The sequence below is a fragment of the Schistocerca cancellata genome, chromosome 10 (assembly GCF_023864275.1).
Source record: "Schistocerca cancellata isolate TAMUIC-IGC-003103 chromosome 10, iqSchCanc2.1, whole genome shotgun sequence".
NCBI lineage: Eukaryota > Metazoa > Arthropoda > Insecta > Orthoptera > Acrididae > Schistocerca > Schistocerca cancellata.
This window is the reverse complement of record NC_064635.1, coordinates 49,887,212-49,902,312: the sequence shown is the minus strand read 5'-3', so window position 1 is coordinate 49,902,312 and position 15,101 is coordinate 49,887,212.

Here is a 15,101-nt window from a genome sequence, read left to right as displayed (position 1 = left end):
CATCACAGAAGTTGGGAAGGAAAACATAGGTACAAAGAAGGTAGCTGCGAAGAAACCATGGGTAACAGAAGAAATACTTCAGTTGATTGATGAATGGAGGAAGTACAAACATGTTCCGGGAAAATCAGGAATACAGAAATACAAGTCTCTGAGGAATGAAATAAATAGGAAGTGCAGGGAAGCTAAGACGAAATGGCTGCAGGAAAAATGTGAAGACATCGAAAAAGTTATGATTGTCGGAAGGACAGACTCAGCATACAGGAAAGTCAAAACAACCTTTGGTGACATTAAAAGCAACGGTAGTAACATTAAGAGTGCAACGGGAATTCCACTGTTAAATGCAGAGGAGAGAGCATATAGGTGGAAAGAATACATTGAAAGCCTCTATGAGGGTGAAGATTTGTCTGATGTGATAGAAGAAGAAACAGGAGTCGATTTAGAAGAGATAGGGGATCTAGTGTTAGAATTTAAAAGAGCTTTGGAGGACTTACGGTCAAATAAGGCAGAAGGGATAGATAACATTCCATCAGAATTTCTAAAATCATTGGGGGAAGTGGCAACAAAACGACTATTCACGTTGGTGTGTAGAATATATGAGTGTGGCGATATACCGTCTGACTTTCGGAAAAGCATCATTCACACAATTCCGAAGACGGCAAGAGCTGACAAGTGCGAGAATTATCGCACAGTCAGCTTAACAGCTCATGCATCGAAGCTACTTACAAGAATAATATACAGAAGAATGGAAAACAAAATTGAGAATGCGCTAGGTGACGATCAGTTTGGCTTTAGGAAAAGTAAAGGGACGAGAGAGGCTATTCTGACGTTACGGCTAATAATGGAAGCAAGGCTAAAGAAAAATCAAGACACTTTCATAGGATTTGTCGACCTGGAAAAAGCGTTCGACAATATAAAATGGTGCAAGCTGTTCGAGATTCTGAAAAAAGTAGGGGTAAGCTATAGGGAAAGACGGGTCATATACAATATGGACAACAACCAAGAGGGAATAATAAGAGTGGACGATCAAGAACGAAGTGCTCGTATTAAGAAGGGTGTAAGACAAGGCTGTAGCCTTTCGCCCCTACTCTTCAATCTGTACATCGAGGAAGCAATGATGGAAATAAAAGAAAGGTTCAGGAGTGGGATTAAAATACAAGGTGAAAGAATATCAATGATACGATTCGCTGATGACATTGCTATCCTGAGTGAAAGTGAAGAAGAATTAAATGATCTGCTGAACGGAATGAACAGTCTAATGAGTACACAGTATGGTTTGAGAGTAAATCGGAGAAAGACGAAAGTAATGAGAAGTAGTAGAAATGAGAACAGCGAGATACTTAACATCAGGATTGATGGTCACGAAGTCAATGAAGTTAAGGAATTCTGCTACCTAGGCAGTAAAATAACCAATGACGGACGGAGCAAGGAGGACATCAAAAGCAGACTGGCTATGGCAAAAAAGGCGTTTCTGGCCAAGAGAAGTCTACTAATATCAAATACCGGCCTTTATTTGAGGAAGAAATTTCTGAGGATGTACGTCTGGAGTACAGCATTGTATGGTAGTGAAACATGGACTGTGGGAAAACCGGAACAGAAGAGAATCGAAGCACTTGAGATGTGGTGCTATAGACGAATGTTGAAAATTAGGTGCACTGATAAGGTAAGGAATGAGGAGGTTCTACGCAGAATCGGAGAGGAAAGGAATATGTGGAAAACACTGATAAGGAGAAGGGACAGGTTGATAGGACATCTGCTAAGACATGAGGGAATGACTTCCATGGTACTAGAGGGAGCTGTAGAGGGCAAAAACTGTAGAGGAAGACAGAGACTGGAATACGTCAAGCAAATAATTGAGGACGTAGGTTGCAAGTGCTACTCTGAGATGAAAAGGTTAGCACAGGAAAGGAATTCGTGGCGGGCCGCATCAAACCAGTCAGTAGACTGACGACCAAAAAAAAAAAAAAAAAAAAAAAAAAAAAAAAAAAAAAAAAAAAAAAAAAAAAAATATAGCAAATAGAGACCAGTCAAACAGTAATGCTAACAGATAAAGAAAACGTATACCACACACTGGCATTTCAACTGATCGTACTTATTTATCTAGTGTTACTTAAATTAAATTATAAATCGTACTTGATGATCACAGAGAGACAGTGCAACGACTACCAATAGCAGCAAGTAGATACAAGCTAGTCAGAAGAAGAAATATGGGAGGACCAAAGAAAGATATGAATAAATGCTGTGAACTCAAAACAGGTCACTAAAGCCTAACCTTTATTGGTAAGGATAAGATACCTCTGGCATCAGGAACAGCGCTAGCACTAACTGAGCTTTGATGACAGAAACAGGTACGTCATACCATATGCTTCAGCCGTATGCTATAATTCATCAACCCCAGTGGTGGACATTCTCTCGGCAACTCATGATCAAGGGCTTTGAATGGACTACATATCTGGCGAACGTGATAGACAGGACAACAGCTCGTACACCCTCTGCAGGTCAGGACAGCACGGCCAACATGCAGTCATGCGTTAGTGTATTGAAAGCTAACGTCAAGGAAATCTTGAAGACAAGGCACCGCTATTGGCCTTAACGCAGCATACATGTAAAACCTGCTGACCGGCTGTGCGGACCAGAGGTGATCCTGTGTAGGCAATGGCTGGCCCATACCATCATGCCAAGTGCTGGTTTATGTCATGATAACGAATGCAATCTGGAAACACTCGTTCTCTTCCGGACCTCCACACAGGGGTCATGATACTATACGCAGAAGAGGGACTTAACTGAAAAGAAGGCGTGGGGTGTACATTGTTGTAGTTGGACGCTCCATTGTTGCGTTCCTCTCCATGCTGTCGTGTCAAGGAAAGTCTCAACAATGGTCGGCGTGCTGAGAGGTCGAAAGGCTCCAGACAGCACTGCAATGTCGGATGTGACGGGTGAAGAAGTGTAGTAGCGATATATCTAGGGGTATTCCTGGATAATGTAATGTCACACATCACATAGAAGAGGAATGCAAAAAAAGGCACAAACGACGCTCTTGAGCATTTTTTTGTCCATCTGTTTCTTCTCCTTCAACGAAATGTGATCCAGGAGGTTGGTGGACCACCTCTCTGGAGTTCACACGTTCGCCTCTTCCTGAACTGGACATTTCCATAGTGATGGACGGAGCGTGATGGACCAAACAATTCGCCCCTCTGTATTTCTTTCTGTGGGGTAATGAACGCCTCGCCAGTTCGTGACTGAGCCGAGTCGGCTCCTTTTGATTACGCTATTTGACTTGCCAAGCAGCAGCTTCGTGCGTTGCGCTATAGAAAGCGTGCGCTGTGGGTTCCAGGCCTTTTACTGGCTTACCGGGTTCGCGTGGTGGAGTCTCGTTTTGGCGGTCAAGAAGGAAGTTTCTGGCTGGCAACAAGAGCCGCGACCCGACTCGCAGCTGACAAGTTGGTTGGGCACCTTCGGAACAGTGCGTGGCCGAGTGCACGACATCGAAGTCAGGGCATATGGAAGTGAAGTGGGCAGCCGCCCATCGAGTGAAGGAATCGTGAGGACGCGGGGTCCGGCCAAAGAAAGACTGGTATACCAGTTGCACCTTATGACAGCCCCTGCTCAACCAAAAAGACCTAAACTAGGTGAGCACGTTCCACAACACTGCCTCTCGCTGTGCACTTGTGACGTGGAGCCGGTTTTAAAATAGAGTTGAATCTGTTTCGTGCCATTTACTGAGTGGCAGTCCGTTTTGTTGTTTGCTGTTTGTTACTGATACCGACAGACTTCATTAAGAGTGCATTGTTCATTGTTTCATGTTATATGGGTTTCTCCCTTACTTTGTTGATGTTGTCGCCGGCTGGAATTAAAGGTTTTTTTTTGTCTTAACTTTTAAACTGTCCAGTCATTGGTTTCAGTAACCGTGTGGACTGGCAGAACAAATCTGATAGATTCAGCTGGTCCGAACGTGTTCTGTGAATATGACTTGTTTCAAGATTTTTATTATGTAACTGGTCTTAGTTGATGCTGTACCTCTGCTTAGATCTATTTAATTAGACCTCTGTGGTAAGAACTGTTCCGTCAAAACTCCATGCTGACTGTATTAAGCCGCTACTACCTTTACCAGGACTTATTATTGGTGGTTCGTTATTGAAAGGTTACTCCCATCAGAAATAAGCACTATAGGTTTCTTCTTAGGCATATTTGTCGGTTGTAGAATATTGATTAGTATCGGGAAACGTTATTTTGAATACACTGAACGAAAAAATAACAAAACCAAAAAATAATTAATGTACAGTAATGAAATTTTGGAAATACGTTCATCTAGATGATATACACTACCGGTCATTAAAATAGCTACCCCAAGAAGAAATGTAGATAATAAACGGGTATTCATTGGACAAATATATTATACTAGAACTGACATGTGATTACATTTTCACGCAATTTGGGTGCATAGATCCTGAGAAACCAGTACCCTCTGGCCGTAATAACGGCCTTGATACGCCTGGGCATTGAGTCAACCTGAGCTTGGATGGCGTGTACAGGTACAGCTGCCCGTGCAGCTTCAACACGATACCACAGTTCATCAAGAGTAGTGACAGGCGTATTGTGACGAGCCAGTTGCTCGGCCACCATTGACCAGACGTTTTCAATTGGTGACAGATCTGGAGAATGTGCTGGCCAGGACAGCGTCGTACATTTTCTGTATCCAGTAAGGCCCGTACAGGACCTGCAACATGCGGTCGTGCATTATCCTGCTGAAATGTAGGGTTTCGTAGGGATCGAATGAAGGGTAGAGCCAGGGGTCGTAACACATCTGAAATGTAACGTCCACTGTTCAAAGTGCCGTCAATGCGAAAAAGAGGTGACCGAGACGTGTAGCCAATGGCACCCCATACCATCACGCCGGGTGATACGCCAGTATGCCGATGACGAATACACGCTTCCAATGTGCGTTCACCGCGATATCCCCAAACACGGATGCGACCATCATGATGCTGTAAACAGAACCTGGATTCATCCGAAAAAATGACGTTTTGCCATTCGTGCACCTAGGTTCATCGTCGAGCACACGATCGTAGGCGCTCCTGTCTGTGACGCAGCGTCAAGGGTAACCGCAGCTATTGTCTCCGAGCTGATAGTCCCTGCTGCTGCAAACGTAGTCGAACTGTTCATGCAGATGGTTGTTGTCTTGCAAACGAGCCCATCTGTTGACTCAGGGATCGAGACGGGGCTGCACGATCCGTTACAGCCAGGCGGTTCAAATGGCTCTGAGCACTATGGGACGCAACATCTGTGGTCATCAGTCCCCTAGAACTTAGAACTACTTAAACCTAACTAACCTAAGGACGTCACACACATCCATGCCCGAGGCAGGATTCGAACCTGCGACCGTAGCTGTCGTGCGGTTCCGGACTGAGCTCCTAGAACCGCTAGACCACCGCGGCCGGCTACAGCCAGGCGGATAAGATGCCCGTCATCTCGACTGCTAGTGATACGAGGCCGTTGGGATCCAGCACGGCGTACCGTATTACCCTCCTGAACCCACAGATTCCATATTCTGCTAACAGTCATTGGATCTCGACCAACGCGAGCAGCAATGTCGCGATACGATAAACCGCACTTGCCATAGGCTACAATCCGACCTTTATCAAAGTCGGAAACGTGATGGTATGCTTTTCTCCTCCTTACACGAGGCATCACAGCGTTTCACCAGACAACTCCGGTCAATTGCTGCTTGTGCATGAGAAATAGGTTGGAAACTTTCCTCACGTCAGCACGTTGTAGGTGTCGCCAGCGCCGCCAACCTTGTGTGAACGCTCTGAAAAGCTAATCATTTGCATATCAGAGTATCTTCTTCCTGTCGGTTACATTTCGCGTCTGTAGCACGTCAACTTCGTGGTGTAGCAATTTTGATGGCCATTAGTTTATGTAATAGAAGAACCAGCAACTGCGGTACTTTGCAGATCTTGCACAACGAGCGTCCAGTACTGTCGACTGGTGTCAAGCTGGATCCAGCCCACATTCGGATGAGAGTAAAAGGAAACTTATGAGCATCTGCTAATATTTATAAGTGTATTGCCACCCTTTGTCCTGTTTTGTATTTTGTTATTCATAAGTTTTGTGTTGTTTTATTTTAATAAAACTATTGTTATGCCAATGACGTTTTTATGACGGCTTTGCCTTATAGTTCCCAAAGCACTTTGCTGACTGACCTCCTCAGTAACCCTGGCGATCGCCGCAGAAGTATTTTGCACCCAGTAACCTCAAACACTCTCAGACATGCTAGTACGCAAATGGGTTGAGTTACATTATGTCTAGAGATTTTACAGGCAACGAAAAGAGTCCATGTACACTCTGGCTCATAAATTGAGGATAATGCTGATAACTGGTGAATCAACGCTCTGGTGGGCAGTTTGCGGGTTTAAATCACCTCGGGGTATGACCATGCTGTGCATTTCACCTGAGGTCGCCGCACGGTGGCGCTGGCAGCAGTCCACATACGCACAGGTCGTGTGTTGGTGCATGTCAGAGTACGGTGCAGCGAGTAAGTGTGCAGACGTTTTCAGACATGTTAATGGTGGCTGTGTGTTGAAAATGTCTCAAAGAACATATATTGATGACGTTATGAGAGGAAGAATACTAGGACGACTGGAGGCTGGTCAAACACAGCAAGACGTAGTACGGGCCCTCCGTGTACCACAAAGTGTGATCTCAGGATTATGGCAACGATTCGAGCAGACAGGAAACGTGTCCAGACGCTACAGTACGGATGTCCACAGTGTACAACACCACAAGAAGACCAATATCTACCATCAGTGCCCGCAGATGGCCACGGAGTACTGCAGGTAGCCGTGCTCGGGACCTTACCGCAACCACTGGAACAGTTGTCTCCAGATACACAGTATACAGACGACTGATCAGACATGGTTTATTCGTCCGGAGACCTGCAAGGTACATTCCACAGACCCCTGGTCACAGGAGAGCCCGTAAAGCCTGGTGTCAAGAACACAGTACATGGTCATTGGAACAGTGGTCCCAGTTACGAGTCCAGGTATGGTCTAAACAGTGATCCTTGCCGGGTTTTCATCTGGCGTGAACCAGGAACCAGATACCAACCCCTTAATGTCCTTGAAAGGGATCTGTATGGAGGTCGTGGTTTGATGGTGTGGGGTGGGATTATGATTGGTGCACGTACACCCTCACATGTCTTTGACAGAGGAACTGTAACAAGTCAGGTGTATTGGGACGTCAATTTGCAACAGTATGTCCGTCTTTTCAGGGGTGCAGTGCATCCCACCTTTCTCCTGATGGATGATAACGCACGGCCCCACCGAGCTGCAATCGTGGAGGCGTACATTGAGACAGAAGATATCAGGAAAATGGCGTAGCCTGACTGTTCTTCAGACTTAAACCCCATCGAGCACGTCTGGGATGCTCTCGGTCGACGTATCGCTGCACGTCTTCAAACCCTTAGGACACTTCAGGAACTCCAACAGGCACTGGTGCAAGAATGGGAGGCTATACCCCAGCAGCTGCTCGACCACCTGATCCAGAGTATGCCAACCCATTGGGTGGCCTGTGTACGTGTGCATTGTGATCATATCCCACATTGATGTCGGGGTACATAGGCAGGAAACAGTGGCGTTTTGTAGTATATGTGTTTCGGGACGGTTTACTCAACATATCACCAATACCGTAGACTTACAGATCTGTGTCGTGTGTGTTCCCTACGTTCCTATGCTATTAGCGACAGTTTTGTGTAGTGCCACTTTGTGTGGCACCACATTCTGCAATTATCCTTAATTTATGAGCATGAGTGTGGATCGGTGTGAATCTTGCGTACATAGCTTTTTGAATTAGTTTACTTGGTGCGGTCGGCCGCAAGTGTCTATGTCCAATAGCTTTTCTTTCTAGGGTTCTGTACTCAAACGGTAAAAAAGGAATCATTATAGAATCACTTTATAGTCAATATGCCAGTCTGCTGTCTGTATATCCGATTGTCGAAAACCCTTCTTCTAATGCACCGTAGGAAGTATCAAGTTAAAATTTATGTCACTTATAAAGCTCTACGGTTCCTCAGCAGCGTAATAAACGTTAGCTTCTAGCTCAGTGGACTCAATAGATAGGGCCATTTGTGTCATCTATTTTTGTCTTTGACCTAGAACCATGAAATTTGGCGAGAAGCGAAGTTTCACACTACAACTAAAGGAAAAAAATCGGAAAATTGTTCATCTGTAATTACATCACAAGGAAAAAATTTTTGTCATTTGTTATGCGACTGTCTGTCCGTCCGTTAAGAACCCTTTTTTTTCGGGAACGGATAGATGTACAAAGTTGAAATTTATGCTGCCTACTAATGTCTGTAGCCCCCTGACGGGGAAATAGATGTAAGCTTCTAAGTTGGTGCAATCAAAAGAACGGCCACGCATGTCACATATTTTGGTACCTGTAATTTCACTTACCAAAGTCTATAGGGTACTCCCCGTTGACATTGAATCAAGAAATTTGGCAAGAAGCGAGAAGAATTTGTAATCATGTCACAGAAAAAATTATTTCTCTTGTCTTTTGCTATCCGACTTCAACCTTAAAATTAAAAAAGAGCTCTCGAAAGTCTTGGCATTCCCGGAACAGATATTCTACATAGATAATTAATGTTGAACGGGATCTCCAGAGCACAAATCATACTCGCACCTGACCTTTTCATTTTGTTATCTTTTTTAAACTGTGTTTGCAAGTCAGAGAGGTTTCATGTGAGTTCTGCACTTCAGTTGCAGAACGCAGAGTGTGACAGAAATACACTTTCAGCACTTTCAAGCAACAACTGCAGCTGTGACAATTAACCACAGCCCGTGATCGTATAATTTGTCTTGCGGGAAACCGGGAAACCACAACAGGTTTCTTACGGAATTGGGCCAAGTTTGTCTTGGTCATAGGCTACTCTAGAAACACTCACTCAATTTTTTTAGTGGCTGAGCAGATAATGATATAGAATTTAAAGCTTGTGTGTTTGTGTGTGTGTGTGTGTGTGTGTGTGTGTGTGTGTGTGTGTGTGTGTTTCTGTGCGGGTAGGTGGGTGCCACTTCGCGTGGGTGAGTTCACGTGTGAGCATATGTGGTACTTTTGATTGCTGTGCATTTTAACAAGCTAAACATAATTGACGACAGATGGCAATAAGGCGGTAAAAATAACCGAAATAACGAGTCAGCCAGCTAATAGACGCTGTCGCGGATGCCTATGGCCATAATTATCCACCGTGATGCGGAAATTGGAGGTCAAGTTACGCGGACCGCGAACGAATTAATTACGGTGCCTTGACGTTAATGAAGCCGCACGTGTAATGTTGTTTAATTAATTTGCGAACCGCTCTGACGCAGAAAATCTCGCGTGCACACGCAGAGCCGAACTAAACAGCGCAGCAGATCTCGCGCTATCTGCTGAGAGAAACAAGTGAGAAAGCGACGACACACTGCTCCCCGCATAGTGTCCTGTACTGTAACAGAGGAAATCCTCGTACTCATTAATTAAAAAAGAATGGGCAGATATGAGTAGGACTAGCGCACTTTGGGATCAGTTCAAACCAAATTATGTCTATAGACAGATCATTCATTCCGGATATCGAGAATCTCAAACATTTTTACCTCTTATCGACACTTATACTGGGAAGATATCGGTCACACAGGTTCCACTATTTTCGAGAACGTATTAATTTCAATAATATATATGCGACATAACTTCGTGTAGGAGGCAGGTAACTATTATTATAATAATCAGCTGTTCCTCATTCGGACTGACTTCGCCGCAGTGGTAAAAGTCAAACATCAGACAAGGAATGAAATTATTGCTTATACGACGCGGTTCAGAATTTATCCATCATCAGGTATCAAGGAGCGATTGTTCCACGTAGATATAGGGTTTCCCGTTGCATGTGAAACAAACATTCGCAGAATTACTGTAGCAGAGTTTAAACACTTCCATTGGCCACCAAACTCCCCAGAAATGAACATTATTGAACATGGAAGTCAGACAGAGCCATATCAGGTGCATAAGGCGGGTGTGGCAACAGTTCATACCTTATTTCGTGTAGTTTTGCCGTGGGGACGGCACATGTGTACGGGCGTGCATTGTCTTGATGGAAGATGACTTTCTTCCTTGATAAACAAGGCCTTTTTTCGCGTATCTTTTGTTCCAATTTGTCTAGGAGGTTAGCATAGTAGTCTCCAGTAATTGTTTCCCCAGTCCGGAGATAATCCCCAAGAGAAGCTCGAAATTTAGCACGGACCTCAATGCGAGATGCCTATAACAGTTTCCACAACGAAACATTGTCTCGAAACCTGGCAGAAAATCCAAAGAGATTCTGGTCGTATGTGAAGTATGTTAGCGGCAAGAAACAATCAATGCCTTCTCTGCGCGATAGCAATGGAGTAACTATCGAAGACAGTGCTGCCAAAACAGTTACTAAACACAGCCTTCCGGAATGCCTTCACAAAAGAAGACGAAGTAATTATTCCAGAATTCGAATCAAGAGGAGCTGCCAACATGAGTAACATAGAAGTAAATATCCTCGGAGTAGTGAAGTAACTTAAATCACTTAATAAAAGCAAGTCTTCCGGTCCAGACTGTATACCAATTAGGTTCCTTTCGTAGTATGTTTATGCATTACCTCCATACTTAACAATCATAAACAACCGTTCGCTCGACGAAAGATCCGTACCAAAAGATTGGAAAGTTGCACAGGTCACACCAACATTCAACAAACGTCGTATGAGTAATCCACTAAATTACAGGCCCATATCGTTAACGTCGATATGTAGCAAGATTTTAGAACGTACATTGTATTCGAACATTATGAATTACCTCGAAGAAAACTGTCTATTGACACACAGTCAACATGGGTTTAGAAAACATCGTTCCTGTGAAACACAACTAGCTCTTTATTCACATGAAGTGTTGAGTGCTATTGACAAGGGATTTCAGATCGATTCCGTATTTATGGATTTCCGGAAGGCTTTTGACACTGTACCACACAAGCGGCTCGTATTGAAATTGCATGCTTATGGAAATCGTCCCAGTTATGTAAATGGAGTTGTGATTGCCTGTCAAAGAGGTCACAGTTCGTAGTAACTGACAGAAAGTCATCGAGTAAAACAGAAATGATTTCTGGAGTTCCTCAAGGTAGTGTTATAGGCCCTTTGCTGTTCCTTATCTATATAAACGATTTGGGAGACAATCTGAGCAGCCGTCTTCGGTTGTTTGCAGATGACGCTGTCGTTTATCGACTAATAAAGTCATCAAAAGATCAAAACAAACTGCAAAACGATTTAGAAAACATATCAGAATGGTGCGAAAAGTGGCAGTTGACCCTTAATAACGAAAAGTGTGAGGTCATCCACAAGAGTGCAAAAAGGAATTCGTTAAACTTCGGTTACACGATAAATCAGTCTAATCCAAAAGCTGTAAATTCAACTAAATACCTAGGTATTACAATTACGAACAACTTAAATTGGAAGACACACGTAGAAAATGTTGTGGGGAAGGCTAACCAAAGACTGCGTTCTATTGGGAGGACACTTAGGAAATGTAACAGCCATACTAATGAGACTGCATACACTACGCTTGTCCGTCCTCTTTTAGAATACTGCTGTGCGGTGTGGGATTCTTACCCGACAGGACTGACGGAGTACATCGAAAAAGTTCAAAGAAGGGCAGCACGTTTTGTACTATCGCGAAATATGGGAGAGAGTGTCACAGAACTGATACAGGATTTGGGCTGGAAATCGTTAAAAGAAAGGCGTTTTTCGTTGAGATGGAATCTTCTCACGAAATTCCAATCACCAACATTCTCCTCCGAATGCGAAAATATTTTGTTGACACCGACCTCCATAGGGACGAACGATCACCACCGTAAAATAAGGGAAATCAGAGCTCGTACGGAAAGATATAGGTGTTTATTCTTTTTGCGCGCTATACGAGATTGGAATAACAGAGAATTGTGAAGGTGGTTCGATGAACCGTCTGTCAGGTACATAAATGTGATTTGCAGAGTATCCATGTAGATGTAGATGTAGAATCCCCTTTGCATCCCAGAACAATGATGCCATGAGCTTTCCCGTCGAAGAAAGTGTCTTTGCTTTCTTTGGTGGCGAAGAATCAGCAGGTTTCCAACGCATTTACTTTCGTTTTTGTCTCTGGGGTATAGTAGTGCACCCAAGATGCATCTGTGGTCACAAAATGGCTCAAAAAATCTCATTCGTTTCTCCTAGAACGGGCCAAACATTGCTCTGATATGTTCATTCTCATGCGTTTTTAATCCAGTGTCAAGAGTCGCGGCACCCATCTTGCAGATAATTTTTTCATTTCTAATTCTTGAGTTAAAATGTGATATACCCTTTCAGATGACATCTAGTAAGTGCCAACAATTTCATGCACTTTCAATCGGCGATACTCCGTGACCATTTTGTGCACTTTTGTAATGATTTCTGGAGTAGTGACACATCTTGGCCGGCCACTGTGCGGATCATCATCTAAGCTCTCCGACGAAATTTACATTCATTTGTCCACTTGGTAACAACTGAATATGAAGGAGCAGAGTCCCTCAAGTGTGTTCTGGAAATCGGCATGAATTTCCTTTGATTTCATACCTTTCTTTATGATGTACTTTGCTCGAATCTAGACTTTTTCCATCTTCGCAAATTACTACGCGGGAACGACAATAGAGCCACGTCAGCACCACAGCTCTCTTCCAAGAGCACTAACGTGGCATATGTTTACAACCATAGACTTAAGTAAATAAAAACTAGACCGTCATTGGCGCTAGTGTCGCGTCCCCACATTGAACGTGGTAGAAGCTGCCATTTGCAGGGAAACAGTGCGTAAACAGGGTTCGTTTGTGTGCTGCTTTTAATTGTAACAGTATAATGGAAGCAAGGGCGAAGACGGAAACAATGTTACATTTCATAGGTCAGTCCGGCCTGCCGCTAGTGGCCATGCGGTTCTAGGTGCTTCAGTCTGGAACCGTGTGACCGCTACGGTCGCAGGTTCGAATCCTGCCTCGGGCATGGATGTGTGTGATGTCCTTAGGTTAGTTAGGTTTAAGTAGTTCTAAGTTCTATGGGACTGATGACCTCAGAAGTTAAGTCGCATGGTGCTCAGAGCCATTTGAACCATTTTTCTCATAGGTCAGTCATTTCTGGTTTTTTGTTACTTTCTATTACTTGTATATAGTATTTTCATGGAGAAATAATACATCATGAGCGTTTGTTTTTGTTTAGGTTTCCCCTTACAAACGATTTTCTAAATCGGAAATGGATAGTTGCTACTCGGAGAGAGAACTTCCAACCGACAGCAAATCATTTGCTGTGCTCTCTTCATTTTGAAGAGAATTATTACATGGTAAATTATGTAAATAGACGTCAACTGAAGGACGATGCTATACCGACAGTATTTGGATGTCCTACTCATTTGAAAAAGGTACAGTGTCCTGGAAATCGTGCAATATAGGCCTAGGTTAAATAGTGTGGAAATACTGTCAATGTGTATAATTTTGAACGTTCCTTTTCCAGGTTACCAAGCAATCAAATATATATAAAGTATGAATCAGAGGTAGGTCGAATAATTGCGTTTAGATACTTAACATGTGTTGTCAGATGGAGATTATACTTCCTAAGTGGTCAATTATTTGATCAAATGTTGCAAACTCGACCACTTTTACAGGTGCTATCAGTGTTAAAAACTAATGTGCGAATGAAATTTCTGCCGTATTTAAAGTGATATTGGTTATTACAATTAATCATACCAAAATTCGAATTGTAGACAGTAGTGTGCTAAACAAAAGTAAGCGTGCAAAGTGTACACAGTAGTCGGCAAAAAGCTAACAGGACCTGACAGGAAAATTACGTGAATTAAATAATAATCGTACTGTCTGCTACTTTAAAAGTTTCTTGTAATTATCTAATGCAAATAACTCGATGTAAACTCGCTCCATCTTGTCAGGAAAGAGCCTTATATTCTTAAATTTCGCATCTCTATGCAGACGTATTTCGGAAATTAGGGAAATTCATTCATTTTAAAATAGACTCGAATAATTAGTACTTTTTTAAGCAAACATGTGTTTAATTTGTGCATCAATTTGCTCTTGTTGCGTCTCATATACGTCAAATCACAACCGCAGTACTGGGATTCACCCCTGCAAATGGCGGCGATCAGCTGCTTCAGTCGGGGGACGGTTGCCTTGCTTCTCCGCTACGGCGTTGGTTTACGACCAACAGTCCAATGAATATCGCGTGAAGAACTCGCGCTAGCGCTGACTTCTCGTGGTGATTCAGAGAACTTTTCAAACCAGCCTTGTAGCTATAGAAGTTACTGTTTGTATACTCGATTGGTATCCATTCCAAGAAATGTTTCTCTTAGTTATACAAGGCGTAAGAAAAATATACGATCAGTATTACACAAAGCATTCCACACACACAGAGGAGGAAAATATGTTGTACGGCCATGGCTTCTGAAACGTTTCCCATCTGGAATTTATGGTAGAAGAGAAATACCTCAGATATTACTGTTACTTTTCCCAGTACGTCACAGAAAATTAAAATATTCATAATGAAGCAATTCCGTGATGGGTGAGAGAAAGGTTCTTAGATAGCGAAAAAGCTAAATACATTAAATTAACGATTAGTGTCAAAAGATGTAAATTACGTTTCCACGTAATTTTCAGTTTACAGCCGATTAGTATCGTGAAGCACGATATCAATCAAGCCACTGAAGCGACTGTTACGTCATTATTCGAAGGTAATTGACCAATCAACCTAAGATGGCTCTAAGCACTATGGGACTTAACATCGGAGGTCCACTAGACTTAGAACTACTTAAACCTAACTAACCTAAGGACATCACACACGTCAATGGCCGAGGCAGGATTCGAACCTGCGACCGTAGCAGCAGCGCGATTCAGGACTGAAGCGCATAGAACCGCTCGACCACAGCGGCCGGCCAACCTAACACGATTCTTACGTAAAAGAAAATAAAAAATAAATGAAAGAAAATGATGGGAAACTCAACTATATGTGGTTCTGCTTAGCGATACTGAATAGGCTCTTCATTGTACGAGCGGTTCTGGA